Source organism: Protopterus annectens, chromosome 8.part1 (genome assembly GCF_019279795.1).
Source record: "Protopterus annectens isolate FY-2018-M chromosome 8.part1, PAN1.0, whole genome shotgun sequence".
Lineage (NCBI taxonomy): Eukaryota > Metazoa > Chordata > Ceratodontiformes > Protopteridae > Protopterus > Protopterus annectens.
The window spans coordinates 530,647,656-530,673,335 of NC_056742.1; the positions used below are offsets into that span (position 1 = coordinate 530,647,656).

The window sequence follows — 25,680 nt, forward strand, 5'->3', positions numbered from 1 at the left end:
GACAATGTATAAACTATACATGGGAAATGATACCGACAGAATATATAGTCATTTAAAAAAAACTCAATTATGGCAGTAGAACAAAAGGGTAATAAAAGAAAGTCATATGGAACAAAGGATCATTTGTTGTTAAATAAAGTCATAGTAGAGAACTGTAAAAAGGGGAATAATCTAAGTATGGCATGGATTGACTACAAAAAAAGCATTTGATAGTATCCGTCATTCATGGATAAAAGAGTGCTTAAAAATGTATAAGATATACCCCACATTAATTGACTATATTACAGTGACTATGAAACAGTGGCAGACCACTTTGAAATTAAGCCATGATAAAGGACAAATTGTTATCCCAGGGATAAAAATTCAAAGGGGGATATTCCAGGGTGACTCTGCCACCGTTGCTATTCTGCCTTGCCCTTAATCCATTAAGCTGTTTACTCAACATTTTAGGCCATGGCTATAATCTGGCTCCTTGAAAACAACAAAGTGTAAAGACTTCTCCCTTTCTCTTTGTCGATGAGTTAAAACTGTATAGCTCATCAGATGAGGAACTGAAAGCACAACTGCAGGTTGTCAAAACTTTTTCCGATGATATAAGAATGTCATTTGGTCTTGATAAATGTGCAAAAGCAACCTTTAAAGCAGGAAAACATCAATTTAGGAAAATAATGTGATATAAAGGAACTTGACCAGGAAGGAGTATATAAATATTTGGGAAATGATAAAGGATCAACAATAAAACATGAACAAATGCAAATAAAACTTAGTAAGGAATACTTCAGAAGACTTAAATTAATCCTGAAAACAGCACTGACATCTAGGAACAAAATCCAAGCTATAAGCCAGTTTGCTCTTCCTGTCCTAACTTACAGTTTTGGAGTGATTGACTGGCCCCAAAATGTGTTGGATTAATTAGATAGGAAAACAAGAAGGATGCTTCATGTTCACCATATGACTTATAAAAATCAGTGCATACCAAGATTATATATTCCCCATTCCGACAGAGAGATGGGCCTCCTAGAAATTGATTATATGTATAGATCTGCAATTGTGGGACTTCGCACATATCTGCTGACCTCACAAAACCCAAACATACTGAACATTTTGAAACATGAGGAGAATAAACCTAAGATGACTTCTCTACTTAATATAGCAGAAGCTTATTGACATCAAGCAGGAATGAAAATCAAACCAGAAGTAGATAAAAATCAGGCAGCAACTGAATGTGCCAAAAAACAAAAGAAAGACGATAAGGTGAAGGATCAGGTGAGAAGGCAAGAAATGTGGAAAAAGCATAAATATAGTTGCAAGTATAGAAAACTTCTGGAAAAACCTCATGTCGATCAGGAACAGACACAGGAATGGTTAAGGAGAGGCGAATTCAAAGCAAGAGATAAAAGGTTAATACTGGTGGCCCAAGATAGTGGGCTGCGTACAGACTGGTTTATAAAGTCCATTGAACATGTGGGAGAAACAGACAAATGTAGGTTTTGTAAAACCGAATTGGAAACAGTTGCATACCACGTTGCTGGTTGCAACATACTAATGGCAGAAGGACTGTATACTGAAATGAATAATAATAATGTGGCAAGACTGTTGCACTGGGGATTGTGCAAACATTATGATACTGAAGTGGCCGAAAAACATTGGAAACATGAGCCACAAAGCATCATAGAAAATGAAGTCTACATCACATGGGATCATCCATTACCAACAGTTCAAAAGATAGATGCTAGAAAACTGGATATAGTGGTCAAAGAAAAGAAGACAAGCGTAACATTGATCATTGAAATTGCTGCACCCAGTGACTACAGTGTCTTGCGTACAGAGAGTCACAAAGTCATAAAATATCAGGATCTACAGGCAGAAACAAGAACAAAGTGGAAGAAAGATACCCAGACAGTTCCAATAGTAGTAAGAGCAACAGGTCTTATAAAAAATATTGCAGTGGATGTGGAGCAGCAGCACCATGCATTGAAGTGGATGTGGAGCAGCAGCATGCATTGCAGCAGATGTGCAGCAGCACTAGCAGCATGCATTGCAGTGGATGTGCAGCAGCAGTAGCAGCATGCATTGCAGTGGATGTGCAGCAGCAGTAGCAGCATGCATTGCAGCAGATGTGCAGCAGCAGCATGCATTGCAGTGGATGTGGAGCAGCAGCATGCATTGCAGTGGATGTACAGCAGCAGCATGCATTGCAGCGGATGTGCAGCAGCAGCATGCATTGTAACTCATGTGGGTATACACACCATTGTGCAATGCCTAATACCATTCTATGTTGCAATTGGTCCTGACATGTGGGCAGCACATGGGATTAATCAGCAGATATGTTTGACTATTTTCCTTCCTTCACAGTCCAGCATGAAGCTGATCAATGTCTCCCAACCATGCATGTAACTCCATGAGGACCTGGACTCCAGGGACATAGCACGTGCATCAGAGTATCATGTTTGTGGGATGTAGCATGTATAGACAGACTAAACATCCTATAAGGAAACAGCTCCAGTACTTATTAATACTGACCATCCTTCCTGGCATGTCTAAAGGTCAGTTCCCTGTGCTTTCTCCTATTAACTTGGTGAATGTGGGCATTCTGAGGCAGTGTAGCAACTGCCTCATGTACACAGACAACCCTTTCCTCTTACCTCCCAACACTCAGACTTGTGAGAGATGCACTTATATATCCAAATTGGAAGCCATGCACTCTCCAGCCAAGACCAGAATAGCTGGTCAAGAGGAGAAGGTCAACACCTGCACCACACCACACTACATGGAACACATAGCCTCCAGAACACCCACCATCACAGCTCTCACATAAAAACACAAACCACACACCAACCTTCGTGGAGGATCTCAATAGAAATGTACTCAAACAGCAGAGGCCTCCAAATCAGAAATGCACTCGACCACCACAACACAGCACAAATCACAAGACACATAGCTCACCTACACAGTGTGCCCCTCAACCTAAGCCCATAAGGCAAAACAGCTTGTCCAATATACTAATCATAGGTGACTCAATAGTGAGGCACACTGATGTCTTACTCACTAGGTTGAATAAGGAGAAGGTAACAGTTAGCTGTCTGTTGGGTGCCAGGATTCAGCACATAACACACCTACTCAGGTCACACCACAAGTACAAGTATGACTCTGTCATTGTCCATGTGGGTGTGAATGACCTGAGATGAACCTACATGAAAAGACACATGGAGGTGTTCTCAGATTATGTGGCCCAGGCAGGTATTACCCTAGCCCTGAGCAGCATCCTACTATCACCCAGAATGATACCGCAGTACAAACAGATAATGATTGACTTCAACTATTGGCTAAGTTTCTGGTGTCATTCTAAGGAGATCCAGAATCTGTCTGCTTGGGATGACATGATTGACAGACCCCGATGCTTTGCCAGAGATGGTCTGCATCTGACATCCTTAGGTTTCTGGATACTGGCTAAGGCTCTCGCCACCCATATAGTGCCTTTTTTAGGTGATGTTCCAAAAACCAAATTACCACCATAAAAGCTATAAATAAATGCAATCTGAGGGTCATGCTGCTTAATGCTAGAAGTCTAAATCTCAAGATGCACTCACTCAAAGCACTCCTCAAAATGGAGAACATCGACATTTGTGCTGTAACGGAGACTTGGTTTAAAGCAGCAAAAAGCACTCCTGCATTATCAGGCTATAACTCATTCCACACCTTTCGGCCTCAGAACATGGACTGAAGTTCTAATACCATGGCGTCTCCATATTCATAAAGAATATGCACACCTCCAGACTAGTAGCCCGGCATAACGCATCAGAGATACTTCAGGTACAACTAACAGTAGGTAAGATGGCGATTCAGGTTGTAGCCTGCTATAGGTCCACAACCATGTCCCAAGACTCTTACCCCACATTCTTAGGCACCCTGGAAACTATTAGGGTCCAACCAACACTCTCATACTCCAAACAAAACACGGACTTCCACCAGAGTAGGCAGCCAGTAGTAAAATAACTAAAATCAAACTCTTTTTTAAAGATATAAAACAACATCCTCAGGTAATGAAACAGGATAAGCACTTTCAGTATTTAACCTTCTTCATATCCTAAAGTAAAAAACCCGGGCGTAACTTTTAAAACAAATTTAGTCCAATGAAAGAAGAGCTATTGATAAGAAGCTCTTTGACTTTTTTGAAGCTGAACATCCTACAAAATCCATCATAAAAGGCTGCCTAAAATTCATAAAAACTGTTGTGATCCACTACTACATCCATTTGTTTCCAGTAGAGGATGGGCTACCGAATCCCTATCAATATATGTTGAAGGTGAATTGAAGAAGCTTTTAAATTATGCACATACTGTGCTTAAAGATACTGCACAGTTCCTGGATTGGCTACAAAAAAAGATGGTACTAATAAATTCCTTTATTAGCATACAGTTAGTGACTATGGATGCGAATAATTTGTTCACTTGCATACCGAATGACTATGGGATAGAAGCTATACAGGAATTTGCCTGTATATGTGATAGTGCAATAGATGTGAGTTTGGAATGCAGCTTGTTAGAGTTGGTATTGGGAAATAATGTTTTCATTTATGGTGAAATTACTATTGACAGAAATGGGGGCTAGCCATGGGCACCCCCTGCTCCAATAGTTATGCGAATCCTGTATTAGCCAGATGGGAAAAGCAGTGGAATATGCACATCAACAACCGATGGACCAAGCATATCATCTCTTATAATAGGTTTGTTTATGATATTTTTTTGTTATGGGAAGGGGAAAAAGTGACACTGGATGATTTTGTTAATTACTTGTCCAATACTACCAGTTTTCTGAAATTTGAAGTGAAATCCTCTGATCAAGACATTGAATTTTTAGATGTTAAATTGATACTAGATAAAGAAAAAGGTATTTATACTACCCTCTACAGGAAACCCATGTGGCGTAACCACATGTTGCACTATTCTAGTATGCATCCTAGACATATATTCCGCAATATAGTGGAAAACACAGGAGGGTTATGGCTGACAAAGTTTGCAGATGACTGCAAACTGGGCGCCATAGTAGAAAACACATCTGACACAGATATCCTTCAGAAGGGTCTCACAGAAACGGATAACTGGTGCCAGAGCCATGGCCTAAAGTTAAATGCCAAAAAATGCATAGTCATACCCTTCGGAAAAAACAAGGTTACCCCTAGCTACCAAATAGGTGGCAATCCACTGAGCACAGAAGAAGTTATCAGGGACCTGGGGACCCAGGTTGATAGTAGTCTGTCATTCGACACCCATGTAGCTAAAGTAGTTAGGAAGACCTTCTACATTGCCCACCTTATCATGAAGGGATTCTCATCTAGATCAAGGAGGTCATAGTCTCCCTATACTCATCACTCATCAGACCAATGATTGAGTACAATGCCCCATTGGAATGTATCTCACCGAACACTTGCAGCAGCTGGAGAGGCCACAAAAGTTCCTCACCAAAAGGATAAAGGGTCGCAAACATCTGTCCTATGCTGCCCGACTGAAAGAACTCCAGCTCTATTCAGTCGCCAGCTGCTCAGAGGTGACCTTTGCCTAACATACAAGGCCATGTCAAACCCAGATTTGATGAATATGCTTCACCTCAAAATCTAGATCTGTCAGAGTCACAAGGGGAGACTTAAACCTCGACACGGCTATTAATAGGCGTGCTGGAGGGATAGATTCATCACCCAAAGACTCCCTATGCTGTGGAATAAAATCCCGGTATATGTGAGGCAGAGCACCTCGCTGGCCTTGTTCAAGAGAAATCTTGACCAATGGATGGGAGATCGCAGATATACCCCAGGGATTACCTCAGTGTCACTGCTCAACAGAGGCACAGCAAAATAATGGGTATAGTTCCCCATACTAAAGGGGTGGCGTAAGCCACAAAACTATGGGCTAGGCTTGTAAATGCCCTCGGGCAGATAGCCTAGTATGAACCTATGAACCTATGAACCTATGAACCAAGTAATTCAGATATCTCAGTTATGCACTAGGGATGAAGAATTTTTGAATGAGCAAACAAAGTTAATGGAAAACTTTGTGGCAAGAGGGTATGATAGAAGAAAAATAGGAATGGATGATAATAAAACCATGGAGTTACAACAGTCCAAAGGACAACCATATTATTTCAAGAAGTCAGAAATGCCCTCACATGATACAAAAAGGAGAAAAGGTAATTCTCTTAGATGTACTCTAACCTTTGGCATGGACAGTTCTGAGATATGTTAGACCATTAAGAAGTAGGGGCCAATCTTAACTTCTGATAATAAGATAAGACAGATCGGAGAAAATCTGAGTTTCTCCTTTAAAAACAAAAAGAACCTAAAAGTTGATTATGTAATAAAGATGGAATGTCCACAAAAAATGATTTAAGCACCATGAAAACTATGGGTACTCAGAAATGTGAATCGTGTAAAGCTTGTAATGTGATAAACACTACAAACACCTTTGAGCATCCAACGACTAACAAAAGGTACAAGTTTAATGGATTTGCCAATTGTACCAGTAAAAATGTTGTATATATTGCCATGTTTAATCTATGTCCAGCCTATTATGTAGACAAGACGAATAGAATGCTCAAGGAATGGATTCTCCATCATCATTCAGATACTAGGAATAAAGTAGAGAGCAATGCTCTCTATGGCATATATGCTGTAACTTGGGACATTCTTTTAAATTTATGGTGCTTTCATGTGTATATGTTAGTATGCAAAGAGGAGATATATTTAATAAAACAGAAGTAGAGGAAGTTAAATGGATAATGGACTTAAGGGCTGACCAACCACCGGGAATCAACTATGCTGTCCCTTTAAAGCCGATTTTAAAAGAGAGAGGTTTGAAAAGAAAGGGATGACAATTCAACAAATAAGTTTGATTGGATGAAGGAAGGGTGTGTGTGTGTGATTTGAAGGTCCTGATTGGTGGAAGGCAACCCTCAATGATGTCATACTATTAAGTTTTTCATTGGACTAAATTTGTTTTAAAAGTTACGCCCAGGTTTTTTTACTTTAGGATCTGAAGAAGGTTAAACACTGAAAGCACTTATTCTGTTTCATCACCTAAGGACGTTGTTTTATATCTTTAGTAAAGAGTTTGATTTTAATTATTTTACTACTGACTGCCTGCTCCAGTGGAAGTCCATGTTTTGTCTGGATTATTTAGTTTTTTAACAAGACTTCCATTGAAGGTGTTTTTTTCTCGCTATTCATCAACGCTGTCATACTGGGTGACTTCAACTACCCCTCCATCAACTGGGAAAACTACTCATGCACCAATACACTTGCGCAATGCATCCTGGAATTCATTAATTCCAATGCCCTGGACCAGCTCATTCTTACTCCCACTACAGGAAGCAACATCATTGACCTGGTTATTATTAATAAGGTCAACCGTTGCTGTACATCAATAGTCAATTCCTCCCTGGTTAGATCCGGGCACAAACTAATTACCATGGAAATCCACATCTCACCCACACTCCCAGCAAAGGTAACCACCATGCAAAACTTCTCCAAAGCTCACTTTGGGCTCCAAAAAACAGAGGTGGCTAACTTCACGGCACCCATGGAAAATAGATGCATGACCACCGAATCATACACCAATGCACTCTACAAACATGTACATAAATGCATGGAACTAGCCATTCCCAACAGAACCAAGATGCTCTCCTCCAAAAACTGGAAGTCAGTCTGGTGGTCCCCTGCCATTAACAAACTACAACAGAAGAAAGAAAGTGTTGCAGAAAAAGGTGAAGTCCTAAGACAGGAAAAACTACCTTATTAGCCTCAATAAAAAGTTGAGATCCCTCATCAAAACCTCTAAAGCTAGCTATGAAGGCAGAATTGCAGCAGACACTAAAAACAGCCACAAAGCCTTCTACATTTATATCAAGAATCTCCACAGCAATACCCAGATTTCCTCTGAGTTACTGCACAATGATATCTCCTATACTGAGCCAACAGATATTGCCAACATACTGGCCAACAGATTCGGTGCCAACTTTACCCCTCTCTCCCCAACCGAAGGACCAATCACAATACCAGAAGAATGCCAGACACCCAGCATTACTGCAGCACAGGATAAAGCTGCATTGTCCAAGGCCAAGAATACAGCTTCCATGGGACTCAACAATATCTTTGGCTGTGTTCTACATGAACTACAAAGTGAACTGGCACCACACTTGTGTGCCCTGTCCAATCACAGCCTCCCCTCAGGCTTTGTCCCTACTGAATGGTGCACTGCTACAGCTGTCCCTATCCATAAAGGGGGAGCAACTACAGACCCTGGGAATTATCGCCCCATTAGACTGATGAGTCTGCTATGTAAGGCTATGGAGCAAATCATCATGGACCTGATTAACAAGGATACTGGGAATCTCCATACTCTGGATCCCATGCAATTTGGTTTTGTGAAGGGTAGATCTCAACCTGGTTGACTTCTTTGAGCCAGTCACCAGAGCTGTGGATGAGAGCAAGGCAGTTCATACAGCCTACCTCAATCTGGCCAAGGCCTTTGATACCATTCCCCACTCAAGAATTATTGATAGACTCACCAAACTAGGCATCAACCCCTGTATCACTAGGTGTGTTGCAAACTGGCTCACAGATAGAACCCACAGTGTGAAAGTAGCAGACTCCAAGCCAGACTGCCGATGGGTCATGAGTGGAGTCCCACAGGGATCGGTCCTGGGTCCTCTCCTGTTTGGCATCTACTTCTCAGAAGTCCAGACCAACAAGGAGGGACTCTGGCTGACCAAGTTCACAAATGATTGCAAGCTGGGAGCTATTATTAACTCCCCAAGTGATGTAGACATCCTACAGAAAGACCTTACTGAGACCAACGACTGGTATCGAAACCATAGTCTTAAACTTAATGCCAAAAAATGCATCGTCATTCCCTGTGGGAAAAACTCAGTTCCCACTAATTACTACATAGATGGCAGCACACTGAACACTGAAGGCATTATAAGAGAGCTGGGGACACAGGTTGACAGCAGCCTCTCCTTCGACCACCACATTGCCACTGTGGTCAGAAAGTCCTTCTGTATGGCACATCTCATTACCAAGGGTTTTGCATCCAGGAAGAAAGAGGCCATCAGCTCTCGCTACTCTTCCCTCATTAGACCAGTCAGAGTATAATGCCCCATTTGGCAAGTACCTCACTAAACACCTGCAGCATTGGAAAGGCCACAAAAGTACCTCACAAAGAGGATCCTAAGCCTTAAACACATGCCCTACATGGACAGACTCAAAAAACTCCAGCTTTTCTCTGTCTCATATAGTCTATTAAAAGGTGATCTCTGCTTGACTTGCAAAGCCATGTCAGACCTAGCCCTGTTAGAAATGTTACACTTACAGAAATCCCAGTCCCTCTGCACCACAAACTCCAGGGACCTCAACCTCATTACCACAATCAACAGAATATGTTGGAGGGACAGATTCATAACCCAGAGACTGCCCATGCTCTGGAATAGGCTCCCCATACATGTCAAGCAGAGAACCTCGCTGGCCCTCTTCAAGAGAAATCTTGATGAGTGGATGGGAAATAGAAAGTTCACCCCGGGGATCACTCCAGTGGCTCTACTTGATAGAGGCACCAGGAACTAACGTTGGGCGGCATGATGCCAGGGCACTTCTATGGGATCGGCTTATAAAGGCTCCAGGGCCGTTGGCCTAGTACACACCTATGAACCTATGAACCTATAAATATAGCCATATACATTAACTTTAGCCACAATAGTTGAACTTACCAATTCAATGGACCTGAGGATACACACTCTGCAAGAAGTGGTGGTATCACTCAAATGTGTGATTATGTGAATCTTGAAAACTGTTTGTGTGTTGTGTGGCCAAATTGGTTGTGATCCTACATGCATGTCAAGGAATGGCATCTCTTCATACTCACAAACCTTTGTGACTATGACTCAGATGGGGACCTTATTGCTACATCTGTGCAATCTATGGCACCTAGTATCCCTGGCAGCTGGCCAGTGCTGTAAAAGACACACATGGTGTTCGCTGTCTCCTGAGTGTGTTGGGAAATGATACCTGCTCATCCATGTGTACATAGATGTTTTATGTCGAATAGCTTTCTAAGCATTCTAGATCTGGAGACCTGAGAAATACCAGAATGTCCTCTGTTTATCTCTGAAACGTCCCAGTCTCTAGTATACAAAGAGATATATACATTTTTGTCTCCACAAATATAGGAAGTTGATGCATTCCATTAGGTACTGTGTGTGTGGATAACATTATTCAAGGCCTGTGACCCATGATCTTTTGATATGTAAAACTGTGGTATGTCACCCACTACCAGTAGCATTTCCTTTAGTAATGGATTCCTTCTCACACATTCTGGCAGCTCTAATCACTAAAATATGCTGCCATATGACTGATGCTGCTAATGTTAGCATTTTCACTGTCTGCAAGTCCTAAAAAAAAATATATATATATATATATATATATATATATATATATATATATATATATATTGTAATTCTCATATGTTTAACGTTTTATTGTCAGACACGTACTGTTGTGTAATTTCTACCTCATCTCTGTCATGATCCAGAGCTTTTCTTCCGCACTCAGAAGACCTTTCTAGATAGCCTCATCAGTCCACTTGCACTATGAAATAACACAGTAGTCCCCTGACAGTAGACCCCCCATCATCCATGTATTGTAGGAACAGAGACCTCAAAGGTTAATGGATTTCATAGGTTCATAGGTGTGTACTAGGCTAATGGCCCTGGAGCCTTTACAAGCCTAGCCCCAAAATAATTGCCCAGGCACCATGCCACCAGATGTTAGTTAACAGTACCTCTATCCAGTAGGGTACTGGAATTATGCACGGAGTGAACTTTCTGTTACCCATCCACTCGTCAAGGTTTCTCTTGAAGAGGTCCAGCGAGGTGCTCTGTTTGACATGAATGGGAAGCTTATTCCAGAGTATGGACAGTCTTTGGGAGATGAACCTGTCCCTCTGGCATGTTCTGTTAATTGTGGTAATGAGGTTGTGATCTCTAGAGTGTGTGGCATGGGGGAATTGAGATTTCTTTAGGTATAGCATTTCAAGTAGGGCTGGGTCAGACATGGCTTTGTAAGTCAAGCAGAGATCACCTCTAAGTAGACAATAAGAGACTGAGAACAGCTGAAGTTTCTTGAGTCTGTCCATGTAGGACATGTGTTTAAGGCATAGGATCCTTTTTCTGAGGTACTTTTGTGGCCTCTCCAACTGTTGCAGGTGTCTGTCCAGGTACATGCCAAATGGGGTGTTATATTCAATGAGTGGTCTAATGAGGGATGAGTAGAGAGGGATGATGACCTCTTTCTTCCTGGATGCGAAACCTTTGGTTATAAGATGTGCCATGTAGAAGGTCTTTCTGACCGCACTGACAATGTGGTGGTCGAAGGTCAGGTGGTTGTTGACCTAGGTGCCCAGATCTCTTATGGTCCCTTCAGTGTTCAGTGGGCTCCCTTCAATGTGGTAATTTATGGGAACTGACATTTTTCAAAGGGGGATGATAATGCGTTTTTTGGCATTAAGCTTCAGGCCATGGTTCCAACACCAGTCATTAGTCTCAGAGAGGCCTTTTTGTAGGATGTCTGCATCACTTGGGGAGTTGATAATGACTCCTAGCTTGCAGTCATCAATGAACTTGGTCATCCAGAGTCCTTCTGTGTTGGCTAGACTTCTGATAAGTAGATGTCAAACAGGAAAGGGTCCAGGACTGAGCCCTGTGTGACTCCATTCATGACTGGTCAACAGTCTGACTTGGAATCTGCAACTTTCACTCTGTGGGTCCTGTCTTTGAGCCAATTTGCAACCCACCTAGTGATGTAAGGATTGATGCCTAGTTTGGTGAGTTTATCAATGATATTTGTATGGAGAATGGTATCAAAGGCCTTGGCCAGGTCAAGTAGGCTGTATGCACTGCCTTACCCTCATCCACAGCCTTGGTGACTGCCTCAAGGAAGTTAACCGGGTTCAGCAGGCATAATTTCCCCTTGACAAAGCCAAACTGTGTGGGGTCAAGAGTTTGGAGATTGCCTATATCTTTGTTAAGCAGGTCCATTATGATGTGCTCCATAGCTTTGCATACCAGACTTGTCATGCTAATTTGGCGATAGTTCCCAGTGTCTGTAGTTGCTCCCCCTTTATGGAGTGGGATAACTGTAGCAGTGTGCCATTCATTAGGGACATAGCCTAAGGTAAGGCTGAGATTGAACAGGCACACAGATGTGGTGCCAGTTCATTTTGTAGCCCATGTAGGATGCAGCCAGGGATATTATCAGGTGCCATGGACGTTGTATACTTGGCTTTGTAAAATGCAGCTTTTACCTGTGCTGCAGAAATGTTGGGTACTAGACTTTCTTTTGGTATTGTGATAGGGCCCTTGGGGAGGGGTAAAGTTCAACCAAAAACAATTCCCCTGCATGGAGAGAGTTGCACAGCAGATGAAAACTGAACCAAAAAACAAGTAGCCAGCAACACGGGGCTGTGGAATAAAATTTATTGAATCATGGCTTCAAAAAACAGACTGGTTTCGGCTTGGATTTCACCTAGCCTTCATCAGGCCTAGTCCTGATGAAGGCTAGGTGAAATCCAAGCCGAAACCGGTCTGTTTTTTGAAGCCATAATTCAATAAATTTTATTCCACAGCCCCATGTTGCTGGCTACTTGTTTTTTGGAGGGGTAAAGTTGTCACTGAATCTGTTGGCCAGTATGTTGGCTACATCTGTTGGCTCAGTATAGCAGGTGCCATTGTGCAATAACTCAGAGCAAATCTGGGTGTTGCCTTTGAAGTTTTTGATATAGCTAAAGAAGGCTTTGTGGTTGTTTTTAGTGTCTTTCTTTTTTCTAAAGATTTCATAGCTGGCTTTAGAGGATTTGATAAAGGATCTCGGCTTTTTTTTGAGACTGATAAGGGAGGTTTTCCAGTCTTGTGACTTCATTTTTTTTCTGGACCAGTTTCTTCCTTCTGTTATAGAGTTTATTGATGGCTAGGGACCACCAGATTGGCTTCCTTTTTTTGGAGCAGAGCTTCTTAGTTCTATTTAGTATGGCAGGATCCATGCATTTGTGTACATGCTTGTACAGTGCAGTGGTGTATGATTCGGCAGTCATGCAGCTATTTTCCATTGGCATGAGTAGAGAGAAGTTAGCCACCTCTGTTTTTAGGAGCCCAAAGTCAGCTTTAAAGAAGTTTTTCAGGATGGTCACCTTAGCGGGGGATGTAGGTGAGATGGAGATTTCCATGGTGATCAGTTTGTTGTCAGATTTAACCAGGGATGAATTGGCTATAGGTGTGGAGCAACGTTCTCCTATGTTGGTGATAACCAGGTCGAGGATGTTGCTTTGTCTGGTGGGGGTCAGAATGAGCTGGTCCAGGGCATTGGAATCGATAAATTCCAGAAAGCATTGGGCCTGTACATTGGTACTTGAATAGTTTTCCTAGCTGATGGAAGGGTAGTTGACATCACCCAGTATGAAAGTATTGGGTTGGATCTTGAAAGATTCCAGGGTGTTTAGGAACTTGGATTGAGAGTCTAGGGACATGTTTGGGGTTCTGTAGCAGGTTATGACCTGTATGCCATCTTACTAGTGTTAGTTGTACCTGAAATATTTCAGATGCATTATTCTGGGCTACCAGTCTAGAGGTATGCATATCTTTTAAGAATATGGAGACACCACTGCCTTTGGACCTTCCGGACATATTCTGGGGCCAAAAAGTATGAAATGAGTTGTAGCCTGGGAGCACAGGGGTGCTTTCTGCCTCTTTAAACCAGGTCTCCATTACAACACAGATGTCGACGTTCTCCATTTTGAGGAGAGCTTTGAGCAAGTGCATCTTGAGATTCAGATTTCTAGCATTGAGCAGCATGACCCTCAAATTGCATTTGTTTGTAGCTGTTATGGTGGAATTTTGGTCTTTGGAACACTGCCTAAAAAAGGCACTATAGGGGTGGCAAGAGCCTTAGCAGTACCTGGAATCTCAGGGGTGACAGATGCAGGCTGTCTCTGGCAAAGTATCGAGGTCTGTCGATCATGCTGCCCCAGGCAGACAGATACTGGATCCCCTTAGAATGATGACAGAAACTTAGGCAATTGTTGAAGTCAATCATTTTCTGCTCATACTGTGGTATCATTCTGGGTGATTGCAGAATACTGCTCAGGGTTATGGTCATACCTGTCTGAGCTACATAATCCGAGAGTTCCATCACATCTCTGTTCATGTAGTCAAGGGAGGTATGTCTTAGGTCATTCACACCCACATGGACAATGACTGAGTCATATTTGTACTTGTTGTGGAGTGACCTGAGTGCATGTGTTATGTGGCTGATCCTAGCACGTGATAGAGAACTGACTGTCACTTTCTCCTTGTTCAACTTAGTGAGTGGCATATCAGTGTGCCTTACAATTGAGTCTCCTATGATTAGTACATTGGGCATAGTGTTTTGCCTTAAGGGTTTGGGTTGAAGGGCACACTGTGGTTGTGAGCTATGTGTTCTGGGGTTGGTGCTGTGTTATGGTGGTTGAGTGCATTTCTATCTCAGGGGTCTCTGTTGTTTGGGTAAATTTTTATTGAGAGCCTCCACGAAGGTGGGTATATGGTTTGTGTTTCTATGTGTGGGTTGTGATGGTTGGTGTTTTGGAAGGCTGTGTGTTCTATGCACTTGAGTTACAGGTGTTGACCTTTGCCTCTTGACCAGCTAGTCTGGTCTTGGTTGGAAAGTGCACTGCTTCCAGTTTTGGTGATATAAGTGCATCTCTCACAGGTTGGGAGGTAAGAGTAGAGGGTTGTCTGTGTACATTAGACAGTTGCCACACTGTCTCAGAATGCCCAAGTGCACCAGGTTAACAGGAGAAAATACAGGAAATTGCCCTACATTCATACCAGGAGGGGTAATCATAACTAGTAAGTACTGGTGCTGTTACTACGTAGGAACAGATAGTGGTGATAGCACCTAAGTGTACTACAATAAATGCTACAAAAGTCTGTTAAAGTGCTAGCCAATTACGGTAATTGAAGTGGAAGAAGTAAAAGAACAAGCATGTTCTAAGGGGAAAATTATAGAGCAGAGTTTTTGGCACCGGTAATAGTTGACCTCAGCTGAGCACTGCTACACGGTGTGCAAACATGGGCATTTAAACCAGAAAGTTGAAAGAGACAGAAAAACTGCCCAAGCAGCCAATAAACTACAATTTCTGTGCCAGAAACCACTCCTCTTGTGGTAGATAGGCTACCTAGCGCTTACCACTCCCACTGATACACTAGAAGGTTTCCCTCCAACACAGAAAAGTCTGGAGGGAGCTCAGAAACTTACAAAACAGTCCTGGATACAGCAAATCTGTATCTAGACTAGACTAGTTACAGGAAAGGTGGGAAACAAGCTAAGAACTTTTTGTTTGTTTTGCAGAAAAGCAGTTAAAACAGTAGCAAAAACACTTTAAATGCAGTACAACCTAACACACTTGAGTGTGCATCAATATTAAGGCAAATACAGTTTAAATAAATGTAGATAAATTAAAAATGACAAAACAGCAAGTGCAGAGCGCAGTAAATTATGAAAAAATCAAAATGGAGGTGAATATCTCTTTCTCCTTCCTGTTGCTCTTGTAGTCTGTAGGATGCCAAAATTAGATCCACGGAGCTTAGTTTCTGCTACTCCTTTCTCTCTTTCCACTAAAAAAAAAAAAAAAAAAAAAAACTTTTTCTAAGCTTGTTTCCTGTCTTTCCTGTGGGTAGTCTAGCCTGGATATAGATTTGCTGTGTTCAGGACTATTTGTAGGCTTCTAGGCCCCCAAGCCTTTCTGTGTTGGAGGGAGGCCTTCTAGCTTAATTTTGTTTCTTAGAACTAGCCAGTTTTTTGTTTCAGCATTTGTTCAGAACTTATTGTAAGCACTAAATAAGCTACAAATTACTACAGCACTCAACTTTCCTCACTGTCTAGAGGAAAACAGTTTCTAGTACTTAACAAATAAGCACCTATCCAGGCATGTCTAAGGGTCAGCCCCCAGTGTTTTCTCCTGTCTACCTGATGAATCTGGGCAACTTGGGGCAATGCAGTAATTGCCTCATGTACACAGACAACCCTCTCCTCCTACCACCCAACCCTACAACCTGTGAGAGATGCAGTTATATAGCCTAACTGGAAGCAAAGCTCTCTTCACCCAAGACTGGACTAGACAGTCAAGGGGAGAAGGTAAACACTTGCACCACAACACACTCAGCACATAGTCCCTCAAAACCTACACCACCAAAACACACACATAGAAACACAAAACACACACCTACATTCACGGAGGCTCTCAGTAAAAACCTGCCCAAGCAACAGGGACCTCCAAAGCAGAAACACAAGCAATCTCTACCCCCCAACACAACCCAAATGACACATAGCCCACAAACTCAGTGTGCCACTCAGCACTCTAGTCATAGGTGACTCTGTAGTCAGGCACACTGATGTTCCACTCACCAGGCTAAACAAGGAGAAAGTTACTGTCAGCTGCCTGTCGGGTTCCAGGATCTGCCACATAATACATGCACTCAGGTCACTCCACAACAAGTACAAATATGACTCTGTCATTGTCCATGTTGGTGTGAATGACCTGTGACTACCTCCTTGGACTACATGAAAAGGGACATGGAGGAGCTGTCCGATCTTGTAGCCCAGGCAGGTATGACCCTAGCTCAAAATGATTGACTTGAACAATTGGCTAAGCTTCTGGTGTCATTCTAAGGGGATCAGTATCTGTCTGTCTGGGATGACATGATCGACAAGCCATGATGCTTTGCCAAGGATGGCCTGCACCTGTCACCCCTGGGATTCTGGATACTGGCTAAGGCTCTAGCCACCCCTATAGTGCCTTTTTTAGGCAAGGTTCAAATGACAAATTTACCACCCTAACATGTACAGGCAAGAAGAATCTGAGGGTATTGCTACTCAATGCTAGAAGTCTAAACCTCAAAATGCACTCTCTTGAAGCACTTCTTAAAATGGAGAACATCGACATCTGTACAGTGACAGAGACCTGGTTCAAGGCTCCAGAGAGTACCCCTGCATTACCAGGCTATAATTCATACCACACCTTTCGGCCACCTAACCTGGACCGAAACACTAAAGGCGGAGGTGTGTCCATATTCATTAAGGATATCCACACCTCCAGGCTAGTTGCTCAGCATAATGCATCTGAGATTATCCAAGTGCAACTAACTCTGGGCAAGACCGCAATCCAAATTGTAGCTTGCTACAGATCTCCCACCATGTCCCAGGATTCCCACTCCTCATTTCTTAATACACTGGAAAATATTAGGGTACAACCCTAATAATGGGCAATTTCAACTACCCTACCATTAACTTGGAAAACTACTCATGTACCAACTCTTGTGCTCAACGTTTTCTGGAATTCATAAATTCCAATGCCATGGATAAACTTATCCACACCCCCACCAGGGGCAGCAATATCCTAGACCTGGTTATTACCAACATGGGCAACCGGTGCTCCACACCAGAGGTCAATTCCTCGTTGGTCAGATCCGACCATAAGCTAATCACCCTAGACATCCCACATCCCTCCCCCACCCTCCATTAGGGAAACCACAGTAAAAAATTTCTCCAAAGCCAACTTCATGCTTCTTAAGACAGAAGTGGCAAACTTCACGACACCCATGCTATGGACAATAGAGGTATGACTGCTGAATCCTACACAAATGCACTTTATGCAATCCCTAACAGAACCAAGATGCTATCCTCCAAAAAAAAGAAGCCAATCTGGTGGTCCCCTGCCATAAACAAACTCTACAACAGAAGAAAGAAACTGTTGCAAAAAAGAGTAAAATCCCATGATTGGAGAAACTCCCTGGTCAGCTTCAGTAAGAAGCTGAGATCCCTCATAAAATCCTCCAAAGCTAGTTATGAAAACAAAATCGCCACTGACTCTAAAGACAACCACAAAGCATTCTATAGCTATGTCAAGAATCTCAATGGCAACACTCAGATCTGCTCTGAGTTACAGCACAATGGCACTAAATATACAGAACCAACGGATATTGCCAACATCCTGGCAGATAGGTTCAGTGCTAAGTTTACCCCTCTGTCATCCCCTAAAGGGCCCATCTCTATACCAGAAGAATGCAAAGTTTCTGTAATCACGGCTGCACAGGTAAAAAACACACTATCCAAAGCCAAGAACACAGCATCCAAGGGACCTGATGATATCCCAGGCTGTGTTCTACATGAACTACAGAATGAACTGGCACCCCACCTAAGTACCATGTTCAATCATAGCCTCACCTCAGGCTATGTGCCCACTGAATGGCGCACAGCAACAGTTATCCCACTCCACAAAGGGGGAGCCACCACAGACCCCAGAAACTACCACCCCATTAGCCTAACGAGCCTGGTCTGCAAGGCTATGGAGCGTATCATCATGGAACTTATAAACAATGATATTGGTAATCTCCAAACTCAGGACCCCACCCAGTTCGGGTTTGTAAAAGGCAGATCATGTCTCCTAAACCTGATAGACTTCTTTGAAGCAGTCACCAAAGCCGTAGATGAGGGTAAGGTGGTTCACACAGCCTATCTAGATCTCGCCAAGGCTTTTGATACCATCTCCCACTCTGGAATTATAGATAAACTCACTAAACTAGGTATAAATCCCTATGTCACAAGATGGGTTGCCAACTGGCTCAATGACAGAACCCACACAGTGAAAGTAGCAGACTCCAAATCCAGCTTCAGACCAGTGACAATTGGAGTACCACAGGGTTCAGTCCTGGGTCCTCTCCTGTTTGGTATCTACTTCTCTGAAGTACAGGCCAACACAGAAGGCCTTTGGCTAATGAAGTTCGCAGATGACTGCAAACTAGGAGCCATAATCAAAACTCCAAAAGATGTGGACATCCTACAAAAGGGCCTTGCTGAGACAGATGCCTGGTGTCAAAGCCATGGCCTCAAGCTCAATGCCAAAAAGTGCATTGTAATTCCTTTTGGTAAAAACTCTGTACCCATGAACTACCACATAGGTGGTAGTCTACTTAACACCGAAAGTGTGATAAGAGACCTTGGGACACAGGTGGACAGTAGTCTCTCCTTTGATAATCACATCGCCACAGTAGTCAGGAAATCCTTCTATGTGGCACACCTCATCACAAAAGGTTTCTCATCCAGGAAAAAGAGGTCATTGTTCCCCTCTACTCATCACTCATTAGACCCATTATAGAGTACAATGCCCCTTTTGGTATGTACCTCACAAGATATCTACAACAACTGGAAAGGCCACAGAAATACCTCACAAAGAGGATTACCGGCCTCAAAGAGATGCCCTATGCAGACCGTCTCAAAAAACTGCAGCTTTACTCCATTGCATATCACCTACTCAGAGGCGATCTCTGCCTAACACACAAAGCTGTCAAACCCAGAGCTTTTAGACATGCTCCACTTAAAGAAATCCTAATCCCTCCGAGCTACACGCTCTAGAGACCTAAACCTTGTCACCACAATAAACAGAACATGCTGGAGGGATAGATTCCTGTCCCAGAGACTTCCCATACTCTGGAACAGACTACCTATCTATATCAAACAAAGCTCCTCATTAGCACTCCAAGAAAAATCTTGATTATTGGATGGGAGATAGGAAATTCACCCCGGGGATCACTTCTGTGGCTCTGCTCGACAGTGGCACAGGAAAATAATTTTCTTGGGTGGCGAAAGCCAGAGTACCTTTGGCTAGGCTTATATAGGCCCTAGGGCCAATAGCCTAGTACCTACCTATGAACCTATGAACCTAAACAAGCGCAAACCCAGGCTTTTAAACCTGAAAGTTGAAAAGGATGGAAAAGCTGCACAAATGGCCAATAAACTACAATTTCTGGGCCAGAAACCACTCCTCTTGTGGTAGATAGGCTACCTAGTGCGTACCACTTCCACTGATAAGCTAGAAGGCTTTCCTCCAACACAGAAAGGTCTAGGGGGGGCTCAGAAACTTACAAAATAGTCCTGGATACAGCAAGTCTGCATCTGGACTAGACTAGTTAGAGGAAAGGCAGGAAACAAGCTTAGAACATTTTTTTTTTTTTGCAGAAAAGCGATTAAAACAGTAGCCAATGCACTTTAAATGCAGTGCAAGCTATTTCATGAGTTACTCAGTGGATGCATCTAGCAGCTTTGTAGAGGAACAGACTGCAAGAGTGAAGCTCTAGATGTTTGGGTAAATTATACTTTAACAGCCAGAGACAGAAAAAAATAGGGTGACATTTGACAAAAAAAAATTTCTTTGTCTAAACAGATCAGATTGCTAATATGTAGCTGTTTGTTCAGCTATAGCAAGACCTAAAATGAAACTACAGAAAAGTGCGATAGGACTGTATTATTAGAGAAAAATGGCAAATCAAGAGTAAAAGCTTGCCTTTACAGTCTCAGTTAAAAAAAAAAATAAAACATACTTAGAAGGCAAGAGGGTAAAAAGGAGAAATCTTTTCAGTTAACAGAAATGATTGCGATTACATTAATATAGTGCATAACTACTCCAAGTGAGACAGAGCACAACAGCAGTTGAAAAAATGAATAACTTGTACATTTAAAAAGATAACATAAAAGAGATAATTACCTTGTATCAATTGTTTGAAAAGTTACCTTTGTATAGGTGTCTTTAAAAGGCTGTGTTATATTTAGTATGCCTGCTCATTACAAAAGAACAAATGCTTAATTAATTGGTCGCTATTATGCTGAGCTGTTGTAAAACTGACAGCATTATTCAATCTCAGTTCAACATTTATTTTCCTTTTTACACCTATTTCTGCTACAACTTTCATCTTAAGTGGACATGTTTAATTTATAAAAGTAAAGAGTACTTTAGTAATATGCATTAGGTTGGTCTTATGAATTATCATAACCTGATTTTAATGCAACATAGATTCTCATGGTTATACAGTACTTCAGAAAACTAATATTAACTATTAATGAGTAAGTCCCACACTGTAAAGCTTCGTAGGTTTGGATACTAGCAACAGCTGTTTTTGTTTCTGCACATCTATCCTTGCATATGTTTATCAGTGGATATTGTTTAGTCATTGTGGTTCTAATTTCATAGACTGAGTCATTTCTTATTTTTGGAAGTTAAGCTAAACCAATTGTGAAATAGTCTTTCTGAAACAAATGTATTGCATGGTTTAACCTCTTAGTGGCAGATATTTCACGAACAAGGATTACCGTTATTCAAGTCTTTTAATCTATGATGTGCATTGATTCATGTTTTGTTAAGTTTACTTTTATGTTTCAGGTCACCGTTGCAAAGTTACAATTTAGTAGAAGAAAACTGGACTGTGAACAGCCATAAAATGTATGATCTGTTAATTTATACAATTTTATAATAAAGAGTTAGTGTTTCTATTTCACAATCTTGATTGTGTCTTCTTGCCTGACAATATTCTTCAAATAGCACTTGTTACTATTACTAACAAATGCAGGAACAACACACCCTGTTCTTTCTCTTTTATCTGCTGCTACCACCAATTACTTTGCCACAAAGTCTGTTAATATCAGCTTTTAAATTCATGTAAAAATGTCTATAAACAAACTAAACAAAAAAGGTAATTATTCCATTTTCAACTCGTAGAACATTGCTCATGTAATTACTACAGTGGAAATGCTTCTTTGACACCCAGATTCCAAACACAGCTGGTTTTCTTCTATTTTTCTTTTCAGTGATTTGTACATCAAACACTGCTACTGGACTTTAATTTTGCACCATACTATACCTATCTTACATAATTCAAAATTTCTTATATTAACCTGGAATGAAAAAAAATGCATTAGTCAAATCTAACATTTTTGTCTGTCAAGTCTGTGTTTTTACCTGGATTGTTTGATCTCAAATGTTGGATGGGTTGTAGAACAGAAGCCTCCATTTTTTTCCAACAATAAAAGCAAATCTCAGGACACAGGCTGTCTCCGAAGCTGAATACACAATAATCATCTTAAGAGATGAACATTAGGCTAACTGCCCTGAAGGGCATTTTAAGACTAGCCAATAACCTAAGACTAGAATCAAACCCTGTACTATATACCTAGGAGGTGTAGACCTTAGTTATGCCAAACCCTCTTACATAAGGCATTTATCAACACCAAGCAAATTACTCCCAGGACCTTTCAGTCACAAACCACAGCACTCTTGCCCTGCACCTCCATCTCCTCATTTCCATATTAATACTTTTAGTGCATACAGTACAGTAGTGAGTGTTACTGTCTGCTTTGACAAAGTATACCCTTAAGTTATTTCTTATCCATGATTGCCACAACACTGCAATTCCCAAAATCTGTGCTCAAATTATGAAATTAAGAATGTTCTGTTTCACACCTTTGACTATCATGCTGTTGTCCCCTACCTTTTGCCTTAGCTTTTTTTCTAAATACAGGCTTATGTTGCACCCTTTCACCCCCTCCAAGCAGGCTTAGACTGTACCCTTTTATCCACTGCATGCTAGACACCATGTAGAAGTCCACAACTCATATCTTGCTATTTTTGCAACTATACTTTACAATACATCATCAAGGCTTGTTTACTTCTGAAACTAAACTTATTTGTGTGCCCAAAATGTGAACATTTCCTCCCATGTCCACTCCTGTCTGCTTGCAAAGCTCATTGTCTTCTCTACCAAGAACTGAATATGTACTCTGATGGATGACCTTAATTGTCCACTTTGTTTTGCCTGTCTATGTACTTCTCCCAACATGTTCGGCTTTATTACGAGACCCTTTCTAATCTTCTCCACCAAGAGACATTTACTTCCAAGTCCTTTACTCTGCAGAAATGATGTCTGTATTACTTCCTCTCTGACTGCATTCCTTTCTTCTGCTTCTTCTCTTGTTTATACGTTTAAAATATTCGGACGCCTTGAATCTGTATGTTTCGTAGGTTCATACGTGTGCACTAGGCTAAGAGTAATTTTGTTCATGTTACCTAATTTTGCTATCTTAATGGACATTTGTTATACTATAATTTACTTTGCTAATTTTTCCTAGTTTACTTTCTTATTGTTTTTAACACAAAAATGCATTGGCACTGGACGAAGTTGTCTCCGAAGCTCAGTCTTGACATTTGTTTAGTATGTGTGTGTGTGTGTGTGTGTGTGTGTGTGTGTGTGTGTGTGTGTGTGTGTGTGTGTGTGTGTGTGTGTGTGTGTGTGTGTGTCTGTGCATTGATTTTATATGCATATATATATATATATATATATATATATATATATATATATATATATGTGTGTGCGTGTGTGTGTGTGTGTGTGTGTGTGTGTGTGTGTGTGTGTGTGTCTGTGTGTATATGTATATACACACACACACACACACACACACACACACACACACATATATATATATATATATATATATATATATATATATATATATACATATATGTATATAAAATCAATGCACAGACACACACACACACACACACACACACACACACACACACACACACACACACACACACACACACACACACACACACACGCACCCACATACTAAACATATGTCAAGACTGAGCCTCGGAGACAACTTATATATATGTATGTATAAAATCTAGATGTGTGTATAATTTGTATATAGTCCCATGTCTAAATATTCCATTTCTCTAAAAGGCACAATGGTAGACTGGTTCTTCTAAATTGTCTTTATTTGCACACGGTCTCTTTTTTTTCAGATTATTGGTGTAAAGAAGTATTTGTTTCAGTGGTATTTACCTGGATAACTAAAATTAAATAAAAATAATAGACATATAAAATACAATCAACGTACACCAACTCCAAAAACTGTTTCTGTCAAAAGTTTTGAAATAAATAAATTATAATATTGTTATAGTAACTACAAAGAAAGTTCTAAAAGCATGCATGTTGTCATAGACCTTACAGATGGGGATTTTGGTTAATTCCCATTTCAGCTGAATGTAACCTTATAATGCATTTTTTCATCAAGGCAAAAACTTTAAAATTAATTTCAATCTGATAAGCATCATAAGAATAAAATCATATTTCCTTTCTTCAACACAGATGCACCCTTTCATTACCATGTACCTTTCGGTATGTTATAAATACGAGTCAGCAGGGGTTATATGCACTGTATCTGTTTTGTCTCTTTATTAGTATATTTAACTGACCAAGTGACTGCCTACCTACTTATCTATATAAAATTGTCTATCCAGCTGCCTATTTAGCCCTATAATGATACATTTGTCTGTCTCTTTAGCTTCCTAACCATTTATGTGGCTTTAACTTTTGGATTCTTAGTTATTATGTATATGTAGGTTCTGAATAATCATTTTTTCAGATGTTAACAAGACAGATATCAGTAACATTTTGTTATAATTAGATTAACTAGATATTATGTTCTGCAATAATGTGTTATAATTGAAACCAGAACTTGTGCACTGTGGATTTGTAAAATGATTTCAGCACTACATTATTTGCAAAAAAAAAAAAACAGTGACATACAGACAGGATTTAATATTATAAGCAGTTAGCACAGTGGGAAAAAAAGATGAAACTGAAAACTAAAAGTACATTGTGGTTTTACACAATAAATAAGCAAAGAAAGAAAAATGCATACCATCTGTCACATCCAGTATTATTTACTTCTTTTCCGCCAGCAGCAAAGACTAAAATGGTTACTTTCTGCAGACCCCTTTGAAATAACTGTTGCTTTTTACTAACCTGACAATTCTTTTCTGCTACCTTATTTTAAGAGGCAGATAAGGGCAGTACAGGACAGTACTTCTGCATTTCATAGAAAGCGGAGACGTTTGCGAGTTGTGAAGCATGAGTTATGACCAATCAAGATTTACTGTAGGAAGCTGTCAGCAGTGTACCCCCTTGCAGAATGAACACGCTATTTGAAAATAATAACAGGACAATGAAACCTTTGCACACCTCTAATGTAGTCTTTCAAACAGCATTGTTTTCTCCTCCATTTCCTGGTTAAAAATAAATAAAAATGCAAAACTGAGAACAACAAAGTCTTAGAGCAAAGCTTTCTTTACACTCTTCATATCAGAGATGTAGCATAAAATAATTATTTTGCATTGTCTCAGCATATATTTGAGCCACAATCAGATCATTGTTGGAATGTGCTTAGTACAACTGAGGAAGTTCTGGTTCATTTCCTGCAGCTTTCCTGAGAATTTTTGTCACTCGGGAGAGGAAACTCGACTGAGGCACCTTGTTGTGTGTTTGGTTTGACAGACTGCCAACCCCAGGCATAGGGCATTTAATAAGTGCCTGCCCCATTCACCCTAGCATCTTCGTAAGGCAACCATAAGTTTATAGTTTTGTGTCCAAATTAGCCTCAGACTGAACACAGGCGTACACAAGAACAGTAATACATGCATTTTGCAATGCACACCTGTGTCAAGCTTTGAACTGTAGCTAACTGTTGTTTCACATGGTTAAGTCAGACAAAATATAAAAATCACGAGGGATATTATTTAACAGTGCATCATTTTTCTGATAATAAAAACACATAGTAAGCAACCACAGAAATCTGGAAATGCAAAAAAAAGTGTTTGCAGTTTAAAGGGATGACAACTTCCTGACACCATGGCAATATAATTATAATTTATACATTTCATAACATTTTCTACTGTTTTCTGCATGTGGCAATGAATTCCATGCTTTTCA

At 40.9% G+C, this 25,680-nt stretch overlaps 1 protein-coding gene across 2 annotated transcripts in view; it reads right to left on the bottom strand.

The window, feature by feature from the left end:
- LOC122810435 (leukotriene B4 receptor 1-like) overlaps nucleotides 1-25,034 on the bottom strand; it is a 127,019-nt gene extending 101,985 nt beyond the window's left edge. Inside the window, exon 1 of one of the 2 annotated variants that reach the window (XM_044082051.1) lies at nucleotides 24,614-25,034. The gene's annotated coding sequence lies outside the window, so the exon portion shown is untranslated. Of the gene's footprint in view, nucleotides 1-21,866; nucleotides 22,411-24,613 lie in introns of those variants that run through there. The other variant, XM_044082052.1, reaches the window with a different exon arrangement.
- Between the last annotated feature and the right edge of the window lie 646 nt (nucleotides 25,035-25,680).